We start from the raw sequence: 10,156 nt of genomic DNA, 5'->3' as shown, positions 1-10,156 counted from the left end.
TTTTTTAATTTTTAAATGTTTTATTTATTTCTGAGAGAGAGAGACAGCATGAGCAGGGGAGGGTCAGAGAGAGAGGGAGACATAGAATCTGAAACAGGCTCTAGGCTGAGCTGGCTGTCAGCACAGAGCCTGACGTGGGGCTCAAACCCACAAACCATGAGATCATGACCTGAGCTGAAGTCGAATGCTTAACTGACTGAGCCACCCAGGCGTCCTGTGCTTTCACTCTTGACAATGGGTTATTTTGTCTTGCTCCTCTCCCCAATGTCTTGTAATGTTTTATTAAATGCTGGCTATTTGAGGTTATTTTGTTTTGGCTTTTTTTTTCCTTTGCATGTCTTGTCATTTTTGATTGAATGCCAGGCATTAGAGGTAGCACAGTATAGACTGAGTATGTCTAGAAACAGATACACTTTTTCTTCTGTCAACTGTTAGTGTGGAGAATTGGGCTCATCTAGTCAGAAGTTGAGCTGGGTTTAGGTATTATAATTGCTATTGTTACCTTTAGTGCACCTTAGGTTTCAAATGCCTCTAGTGGTGAGCTGCTGTTGCCTTGTGCTTAGGGTGGGGGCTGCTATGCCAGAAGGGTTTTCTCAAGTGTTCCTGCTCCCTTTTCGATTTTTGGTCTGCAAGCCTGCATCACGGAGGTGTGTGTGGGGTGAGTCTCCCCATGTTCTTGCTTCATCCCCAGAATACACTACTGTTGCTTCTTGCTTATTGCTAGGCTCATCGTGGCAGCAGAGGAATTTTTTCTGTCGTCTTATCCTGCCTCAGTTTTAGGCATGCTCTATGTGCTTGGGCCTCAGGAGCAGCATGTTCTTAGAGTTCCTTCCCTTTCTCTCTCTGGCAGCCAAACACCACCTTGTGTGGTTGTTCTTGGGTGATAGTTTTCTGCCCCTCTTCCAATAGTGGCAGATCTCTCTGCTTGGTATAGGTATAGGATTCTGGACCCCAAGCAGTTTCTTGTCCTGTCCCCTGGGATAGAGGGTTTTTGCTTCTCTCCTTATCCTAGTAGTAGTGGATCCTTGCCTTGCTCCTGGGTGTTTCCCTCGTATTCCTCCTCTACATGCAGGCAGGTTTTGCTTTTACTTCTCTCCCAGAAGTAGTATATCTTTGCTTATTGTTCTGGAGGTGGGTGGGAAGAATTACTTGCCTCTTTCCAGCAGCTTAAGGCTTTTGTTCTATAGGGGCAAAGGATCCAGGGAAGCAAAGGATCTAGGGCATTGCACTTGTTTACCTGAAGCTCTTGATTTCTTCCCATACTTCTCTGCCACTGATGGGGCCTTTCTCTGGTGTTCTGTCCTGTGTTCAGTCTTTTTTTTTTTTTTGAGGAAAACATTGTTTCCAAGACTCTGTTAAATGCCACTTTACCACTTCCTGTATGAAACACTTCCAGTCCACGTCCTTATATTAGGCAGTCTGGTCCAGTCCCTCTTTTGTCTCACCAGTTGACATACATCTACTTTTTTACTTATCACACAATTTGCAACTGTCTTCTTGTCTGTGAAATGAATGAGTAGATTACCACTCACTGGTTAAGTCTATGAAACTAGGTTGGAGTCATTTTATGAAAAGCCTTCAATGCCAGCTTAAAATTGGGATTTTATCATGTAAGGGAAGGGGGAGTCATTGAGGAGAGCATGAAATCCTGACAACTTTAATCTGACATATGATGTATATGATAGATTGGAGATAAGACAGTAAAAGTTGGAGATTGCTGAAGTTTTTATAAGGCTCTGTGTTGTGTAGATAAAGGCCTCAAGATGGTGGTAAAAGGAATGGAATGAAGAGATTTAGATTTTGTTGGCCAGATTTGGAAGGCCAGGGAAATGGAGGAGTCAGAGAGGAATTCAGTTTTGAGATTTGTTCTTATGTGTTAGTTTCCTAAGGTATTTGTAACAAAGTGTCATATACCAAGTGGCTTAAAACAACAGAGATTTATTCTCTCACAGTTCTGGAGGCTGGAAGTATAAAATCAAGATGTCAACAGGGCCATTCCCTCTATGAAGGCTCTAGGGGAGGCTCATTCCTTGTGTCTTTCCAAGCTGCTGGTGGCTGCTGGCAATCTTTTTAGTCGGTTTACAGCCTTATCACTCTAATGTCTGCCTCCATGGTCATATGTTGTTCTTTCCCCTGTGTCTGCATCCAGTTTCCCTGTTAAACATCTGTCACTGGGTTAGAGCGTACTCTAATCCATTATGACTTCGTTTAACTTGAGTACTTCTGCAAAGATCTTATTTTCTAGTAAGGTCACGTTCACAGGGACCTGTGAATATATCTTGAACATACCTTTTCTGGGGGACATAATTCAACTCCTGTATCAAATTAATTCAATCAAGGAATCATGTGTTGAGTTGTAATTATAATTCTGTATAAAGAACTTATAATAGAGAAGATAGCCATTTAAACAGATAATTCCATTACAATGTGGCAAATGTGATAATACTGATATGCACAGGTCATTAAGGAAACACAGAGGAGAGACACTTAACCCAGCCTACTAGAAAATGTAATGGTGGGATCCTGGTTAGAAATAAAGTGACAAAGAGGAACATCATTTTCTTGGGACTGAAATCATCCAGTGTTTGGCTTATATAATTACATTAATTAAAAAAAAATAATGTCTAGTTTGGGTGAATCCAAGACTGTTAATAGACCTATCTGTAGGAAAACCGATATGGGAGACAGCTGTATGGAGGAGGGTTGCCATTCTGTCTTCCATTTTATTTATTTTTAAGTTTATTTATTAAAATAAATTTTAGAGAGCGAGAAGGGGAGGGGTGGAGAGAGAGAGACAGACAGCATGAGCAGGGGAGGGTCAGGAGAGAGGGAGACACAGAATCTGAAACAGGCTCTAGGCTCTGAGCTGGCTGTTAGCACAGAGCCTGATGCGGGGCTCAAACCCACGAACTGTGAGATCATGACCTGAGCCGAAGTCGGACGCTTAACCGACTGAGCCACCCAGGTGCCCCTAAAAATACTGACTTTAAAGAGAATTCCTTTAATGATGATGAAGCAAGGAAATTCAGCCCATAGGTCTTTCTGTATTTCCCGGTCATATATATTTTATTTTACTTTAATTAGTTGATTGATGATTGATTGATTTAAAGACTTGCCTTAGAATCAGGGTACTTGGTCTGTTTTGAAGTGCTCTGAATTTCGAATAGTTAAAGTCATATAATTTAGTGATGCTTCTTATGAATATAACTGGAATGTTTTGGGGAACTGCCAAAATTTTCAAAATACATTGGTTATAATCCTTATCTAACAGTTTTATGTGATCACCTTCAGATTTGATGTGCTTTATTAATACGGTGGTTAAAATCTATTTTATCAAATTATATCCTTAAAGTTTGATAGTAAGGCCAACAATGCTCATCCCAAATCTGTTAATGAGAAACACACTTTAAACTTACAGTGAAAAAATTTAGGTGTCAATTTTTAAATGTGCTAGGCGGTATGTGGGTTTTCAAACTTCTTTTAAGGAGTATGTAAACAAAACGGTTAAAGATCACTGTTTTGTTTTCAAAATATCCTTCAAAACATCTTCACGAGATCATCTTTATCTTGTTAAAGGTTAAAAGTGAAAGTGAATTTTAACGATGGTAATTTTGATTTGAAACCCATGGCAAGAGCTCCTCATCCTCTGGAATCTCAGAAGAAGGAAAAGCAGTTATTTACAAGTAAGTCATGGCTGTGATGTTTTTTCATTAAGGATACTTGGCTGGGTTTCCACCCCTGCCGTCCTTTTAAGCTCTGGGAGCAGTGCCGAGGCACACCAGGCTCCTGTGGCGGGGCATCAGGCATCACCCACCTCTATGGCTGGATGAGGTGGCAACTTTCCTCAACTTTTTCTTGTTTTAAAGAACAAACTGCTGGGTTGCTTGGGTGGCTCAGTCGGTTAAGCATCTGACTCTGGATTTCAGCTCAGGTCGTGATCTCACAGTTCATGAGTTTGAGTTCATGAGTTCATGAGCCCTGCATTGGGCTTTGTGTTGACAGCACAGAGCCTGCTTTGGATTCTCTCTCCCGTCTCTCTTAGCCCCTCCCCCACTTGCAGTCTCTCTCAAACAAACAAAAAACTAAAAAAAAACTTAAAAAAATAAAGAACAAACTGTTAACGCATTCAGAAATAACAAGCACAGACAGACGATAAATTATTAACTCAAAGGTTAGGAGATTTTTCACTGGAATTGAAGCAGTAAAAATGGACGTTTTGGACTAGTTTTGGTGGATAGTAGGTATACCCAGAGTGAAGAGATGGTATAAGCAGAGTGGTGGTCCTTATTCTTGTGTGTGTGACTGAGGGAAACATCTCAACTAGTTATAGGATTAAAGTAAGAGATCTCTCTACATAGTTACATAATGTGTTTATCTGATTAAAACTAATGAGATCCATTAGATGTTGCTGCAGGGAATGTGAAATGGTGCAGCTGCTTTGGAAAATAGTTTGGCACTTTCTCAAAATGTGAAACATTAAGCAATGCAACTCCTACTCAGGAGAAATGGAAGCATATGTCCATAAAGACTTACACATGAATTCACACTAGCCAAAAAGTGGAAATAACCCAAATATTCTGGTAAATGAATGAACAAAATGTGATATATCTATACACGGAGTATTTGGTGATTAAAAGGAAAGAACTACTGATACATGTTATCAAATGGATGAACCTCAAAACTATTATATTCAGTGAAAGAGGACAATCACAAAAGAGCACATATTGTATGCTTGTATTTATGTGAAATGTCCAGAAAGGCAGATCTATAGAGACAGGAAGTAGATTGTTGTTGAGCTAGGGCTAGGGCTGGGAATGGAGAGTGACTCTAGATGAGCATGAGATTTTTAGACTGATAGAAATGCTCTAAGATTATGGTGATGGTTGCACAACTCTGTAAAATACAAAAATTATTGATTTGTACACTTAAAATGAGTGAATTTCATGATGTGTAAGTTACTACCTGAGTAAAGCTGTTGATAATAATAAAACAAGAACCTGGGGTGCCTGGGTAGCTCAGTTGGTTGTGTCTGACTCTTGATTTTGGCTCAGGTCATGATCCTAGGGTTGTGGGAATGAGCCCTGTGTCAGGCTCCACACTGAGCGCGGAGCCTGCTTAAGATTTTCTCCCTCTCTTTTTGCCCTTCTCCCACTCACACAAGTGCACTTGCGCACTCTCTCTCTCAAATAAAAAATAAAAGAAACTAGCAAAGCAGAAGAAAAAATGAGCTTGTGCAGTGTTGTTTAGGGGGTTGACGTACAATTCTCGGTCCCTAAAAAGCCTCAAAGTAAGTTGTGGTATGGCAGAAGCCCCAGGGCTTTTAGAAATGAGGCTGGCATGGGCAGCAGAGAGAATGACTAAACGTAGAAGCAGATGACTTTTAGAGATGGAGCTGGCCATTGTTCTAGAGGTGTGGTTTAACAATTGGCTGCATTTTGAATGGGATATTTGAATTGAGGAATAGTAGAAAGTATTGACGCTAAACCCTATTCACTTGGTAACTAAAGGCCTTAAAAAATGGAATGAGTCAAAAACACTCTTGTATACTAGGTCTCAATAGAATAAGTTTCTGTACAAGCCCTAACTGCCACAGTCTCATACGGACCTGTGTGGGTCAGGTTTTAGGATAGTAAAAATTTAAATTTTATTTAATTTCTGTATATAATGTAAAAGGAGGGGTTTTGTCCTCAAATATCTCTTCTAGCAGAATGGGATCCAGATATGAAAGAGAATATTGCAAGTTGGAGTACCTGGGGGCCTATATTTTAGACCACTTAAATCTATGAGTTCCCCTTGGAAAAAGGAGGTGGAAGATTAGATTCTGGTCTCTGAATTAGGGAAACATCCCAATTATGGCATTAGGGGTGGAGAAGGCATATTTGTTTTTGGCAAGTTAGACCTTCCTTGGGAAGACACAGTAGACTGCTCTGTGAGGGGGTCATTGACCCTGAAAGAGCCTGACTCAGCTGTTTGATTAAGCAGCAGAGAGATTTCAAATGAATCTATTCTTAGAGCAGGGTATTGCTATTTATTTGGGTTTCTTTTCCGTAAAAAATATGTAAATTCAAATAGAACTCATCAACTTCAAATTAAAATCTTAAATGCTGCAATTGAGTTGGTTTTTAAGAGCATTCTTTATGGTTCCTTCCTACGGAAACAAAAGATCATCCTTTCTGGAAAAAAAAGCCTCTAAGTACTCATGAGAGAAAAGAATCCAAGTCCCAAAGAGGCCAACTGTGAAGGGCCCTTTTTTCCGTGGCCCTCAGCCAAGAAAGAAAGGGAAGAGCACCAGGATGTGGTGAGTGCTGGGATAGTCCTGTTTTGCCATACACAAGGTAGCAATTGCTGATACCAAAGTCTGAGCAGTTGGGAGCTTCTCTGTATGACCGGCCTTCAGGAAGAGAGGAGGCAGTGGAATGTACCCCTTTACCCCAAACAAGGCAAAAGAGAGAGTAGAAGAAACTGAGAAGCAGCTTCCTTTATTCAGAGGGAATGGAGAGAATTGCCCTGAGAGTTACACAATGGATATGCCTTCTGGTAGGTGGGCTATCAGATTTTCCTACCTCTTCTTGTGAATTTTCACCCTTCTTGTCTCCCCACCATCTCTATTATCTCTGCTATTTGCGACTTATACATTCAAGCCAGGTCCTAAATTTTGTTTTCCTTAACTCAACTAAAATGGGTAGAAAATTTTCAAAAGAATCATGTACTAAATGAAATGTGGTAAAATTTAAGAAGTAAAGTAAAAGTCCCAAAATGTAAAATGTGTAGAAATATAGGTGTTCAGAGATTTCTCGTCCTAACATAACTACAACTAAACTTGGAGGCCATGTGACTGGTGTAGCTTAGTCTCTACTGCTTCCAGGTCAGCTTGCCACTTTTCTTCCTCAGTTCTCTTCTCTACCCTGTGCCCAAGGCTCTGGACTGGAGCCTTTTTAGGAATGGATTTGGAGGAGAAGTCACAGCCCACCCTCCTCATCTGCTGGTTAGAAATCAATACGGGAATGGCGTGTTAGTCTGAATAAACCGTTTTTCCATCTTCTTTTCTGTCTCTCCATTTCCTTACTCCCACCCCCAAAGGATAAGAGAACTACTTTTTTTTTTAAACTCATAGAAGTTTTAGTAAAACTTTATTTTGTAGTTTAACTCCTTTTAGTGTCCTGTTTTAGTATCCTCCCATGTGCTTGTTTGCTTTCTTCCTCAAAATGTAACAAGCACCTCCTCTGAGCTGGGCAGTATTTGAGGGGCATAGTCATAAACAAAGGAGATAAATCTCTGGTCCCTAGGAGCTTACATTTGATGGGGGAGACAGACAATAAACCAATAAATGTGTGAGCTGGTAATAAGTGCAATGAGGAAAATAAAACCAGTAAAGCAGGGCAGGAGAACTATATCAACAGATCAGGCTTCAGTGGACAGCAGGGGAAAAAAATAAATTGCTTTACACTGATACCTTATGAATCCTCCTTATATATTGTAATGGTTATAAGTATCTTGAATTTAACCAGCCCCCAGAAGGATTATTCTTTACTTTTATATTTGTGTCCCTCTTTCTGCCAAACTTGCTTTGCCTCCAGATTTCCCATTGTTCAGGTGGGTAGGATTAGAATCCACTCAAGACCCTTCAGGACAAAAATCCAAGTGTCGTCTTTGATTTCTTGCTTTACTCACTTCCTACGTCTAACAGGTACTGAGTTCTGTCGGTTTATTCACTTTTCAGTTCCTCGCTGCTACCACCAGCTCAAGCCATTGTGATCTTAACTGGCTTAGTGCATTGGCCTTCTAGTCTTCCTGCTTCTGCTGTTGCCCCTGTAGAATCAGTTCTCCATGCAGAAGCTATATTCATTTAAAAAAAAAAATGTTAGATTTCTTCCCTACTCGAAACCGTTGAATGATTTCCCTTCAGGCTTTGGATTTTATTCTGATTCCTTACCATGGTCTCTAAGTCCCTATCCCGTTAGGCACCTGCCTTCTCTCCAACCTCATCTCCTGTTTTCTCTCTACAGTCCTTATGCTCCAGCCTCCCCAGCTTTGTTTTTGTTTTCTTAATATACCAACTTCATTCCCATCTCAGGCTTTTGCTTCTGCTAGTCCTTCTACTTGGAACACTCTTTCCCCAGATCCATGTCTCCCTCAGTTCACCCAGACTTCTGTACAGATGTCTTCTCAGAGAAGACTTCTCTGACTTCTCTACCTAAAATAGTCCCCCTCATGCATTCACATATCCTCCCCACACCCTTTATCTGCCCTCCGGGACTCAAATGGAGGGCGGGATAAGCCGCCAATTGTAAGAGAAAGGAAGGCAGAGTACATGGATATAGCATGGTGAATTTTTGAAGGAACATTGTTGACTTCTGTTTACCTCATTTTCTTAGAGAAGTCAGGTCATCTGTCAGCTGATAGTGAATGTGGAGGAGCAAGATTCAGAGGTTTGAAAAAAGGGAGGAAAGGAAGGTAGTATTTTCTAAATCATAGTAATTGTAGTATGTCCTAGTACCCCAGACATCCTGACATATGAAAGCAAGACCGTGGGGGAGGTCCCTCAACTCCTGTCAAACACCAGCGATCTACCCCAGAATCTCTGTGTCCCAGAATCTGCAAGTTTCTCAATCCGGATAGAGGAGAGGCTGAGGCAGGTTTGGGTGGGGCCCTGGCCTGCGAGATGAGTCACTTGGCTCTGGCAGCAGTAGGCTTCAGGGGTTCAGCTCAGCTGAGCTAAGGAATTCTTTCTGCTCTTGTTAGCCTCTTGTTCCTATATCACATCTAACTCTTCTTTTCTGTCATCTTCCAAAGGTTTTAGCAGCCAAGGAGCACACACCTTGACCTTGATTGGTAAGAGGAAACAAATGATTCAGAGAAGCCACTTGCCAGCAGGATTCATTCAGGTTGAGGACCAAGGAAGGCACTCAAGCACCTCCAATAAACTTCACTAAAGTTCAGTGTCTGCATGATAATTAAGAAATCACAATACCTTGTGTTGACAATTATTACAAATGTATGTTCCCTAGAAGTTAATTATTGCCTGAAAGAGCCAATAAAAATAATGATAGCTGTGGCGCCTGGGTGGCTCAGTTGGTTAAGCCTCTGACTTCTGATTTCTGTTCAGGTCATGATCTCATGGTTCAGGAGTTTGAGCCCCATGTAGGGCTCTGTACTGACATTGTGAAGCCTGCTTGGGACTCTCTTTCTTTCTGTCTCTCTCTCCCTCTTCCCCTCCCCCCTCCCGTGTTCTCTCTCTCTCATAAAATAAATAAATTTTTAAAAATGATAGCTACCTTACTAAATGCCTCTATTAATTCACTTGGTCTTTCCCAAAATCAAGGTAGGTGTGCTCCCTTTGGTCATGCACCCTTAAAATCCATTGCCACATATTCTCCCCAGGTTTTCTAACAGTTTTTAGAAAATTTTAAAAATTTGAGTATGATTATACACTTGGTGATTTTTGATTCTGTCTCTCACCCTCTGGTTCCTGTTGAGTCTGACTCCTAGTCTCGGGAGGACACAGTAAGACCTAGGACACAGGAGAGCAGAATTTTGTTTTTCTTAGGCAAAGGGGACACTAAAAATCATTCCTCTTCTAATTGTAGCCCTAGATCATACAGATAAACTATGTTCTCTGTAGTATCAGTTTACAAGAGGTCAGTTCATTTGAAACCAATCAAAACATAGGGTGGTGTTGGTTGGGCAGTTGAAGGCCCCACGTGTGTGGGCGTGGCCTCTCGGGTGGGGGTGGGGGTCCTCCTCCTCCCTGACCTCCCCCCATCCTTGGGGTCTCCTGCGGTCACAAGAAAAGGGTGAGGGCATTGAGTGAAGTGGAGCTTCCGGTTTCAACCCAGTGCTTAAAAGTTTGTTTTTAAAAGGACGTTCCCTTTTCCCCTTGCAATACTCCATCTGGTAGTGGTTAGCTGCCAGGGGAGGGGGTGGGGGGGTCTGGAGTCGCTGTCCCGCGTTTCGGTCAGTGAGCTCACGGTCAGTGAGCTCACCACCATGGAGCCCCAGGCTGGGTGGGCAACCCCGCGGCATACGTAGGGGAGGCATAACCACCTCTTTTGAAATTGAGTCTTGGGGTTGCTGAGGATTTCGTTTTTGTTTGTTTTACTTCGGGACTCTACCACTAGCCAGAGCCAGGATTCAAACTGCTTTGTGCCTTACTCAA

At 41.7% G+C, this 10,156-nt stretch overlaps 1 protein-coding gene across 2 annotated transcripts in view; it reads left to right on the top strand.

Moving 5' to 3' along the window:
- Positions 1-9,230, top strand: part of FAM228B (family with sequence similarity 228 member B) — a 23,605-nt gene extending 14,375 nt beyond the window's left edge. For both annotated transcript variants that reach the window (XR_013337523.1, XR_013337522.1), the window contains 3 exons: positions 3,577-3,683; positions 6,164-6,298; positions 8,794-9,230. The gene's annotated coding sequence lies outside the window, so the exon portion shown is untranslated. The remainder of the gene's footprint in view (positions 1-3,576; positions 3,684-6,163; positions 6,299-8,793) is intronic.
- Positions 9,231-10,156: the final 926 nt, after the last annotated feature.

The sequence above is a fragment of the Crocuta crocuta genome, unplaced genomic scaffold (genome assembly GCF_008692635.1).
Source record: "Crocuta crocuta isolate KB4526 unplaced genomic scaffold, BGI_CrCroc_1.0 scaffold246, whole genome shotgun sequence".
NCBI lineage: Eukaryota > Metazoa > Chordata > Mammalia > Carnivora > Hyaenidae > Crocuta > Crocuta crocuta.
This window is presented reverse-complemented; position numbering and strand designations above follow the sequence as displayed.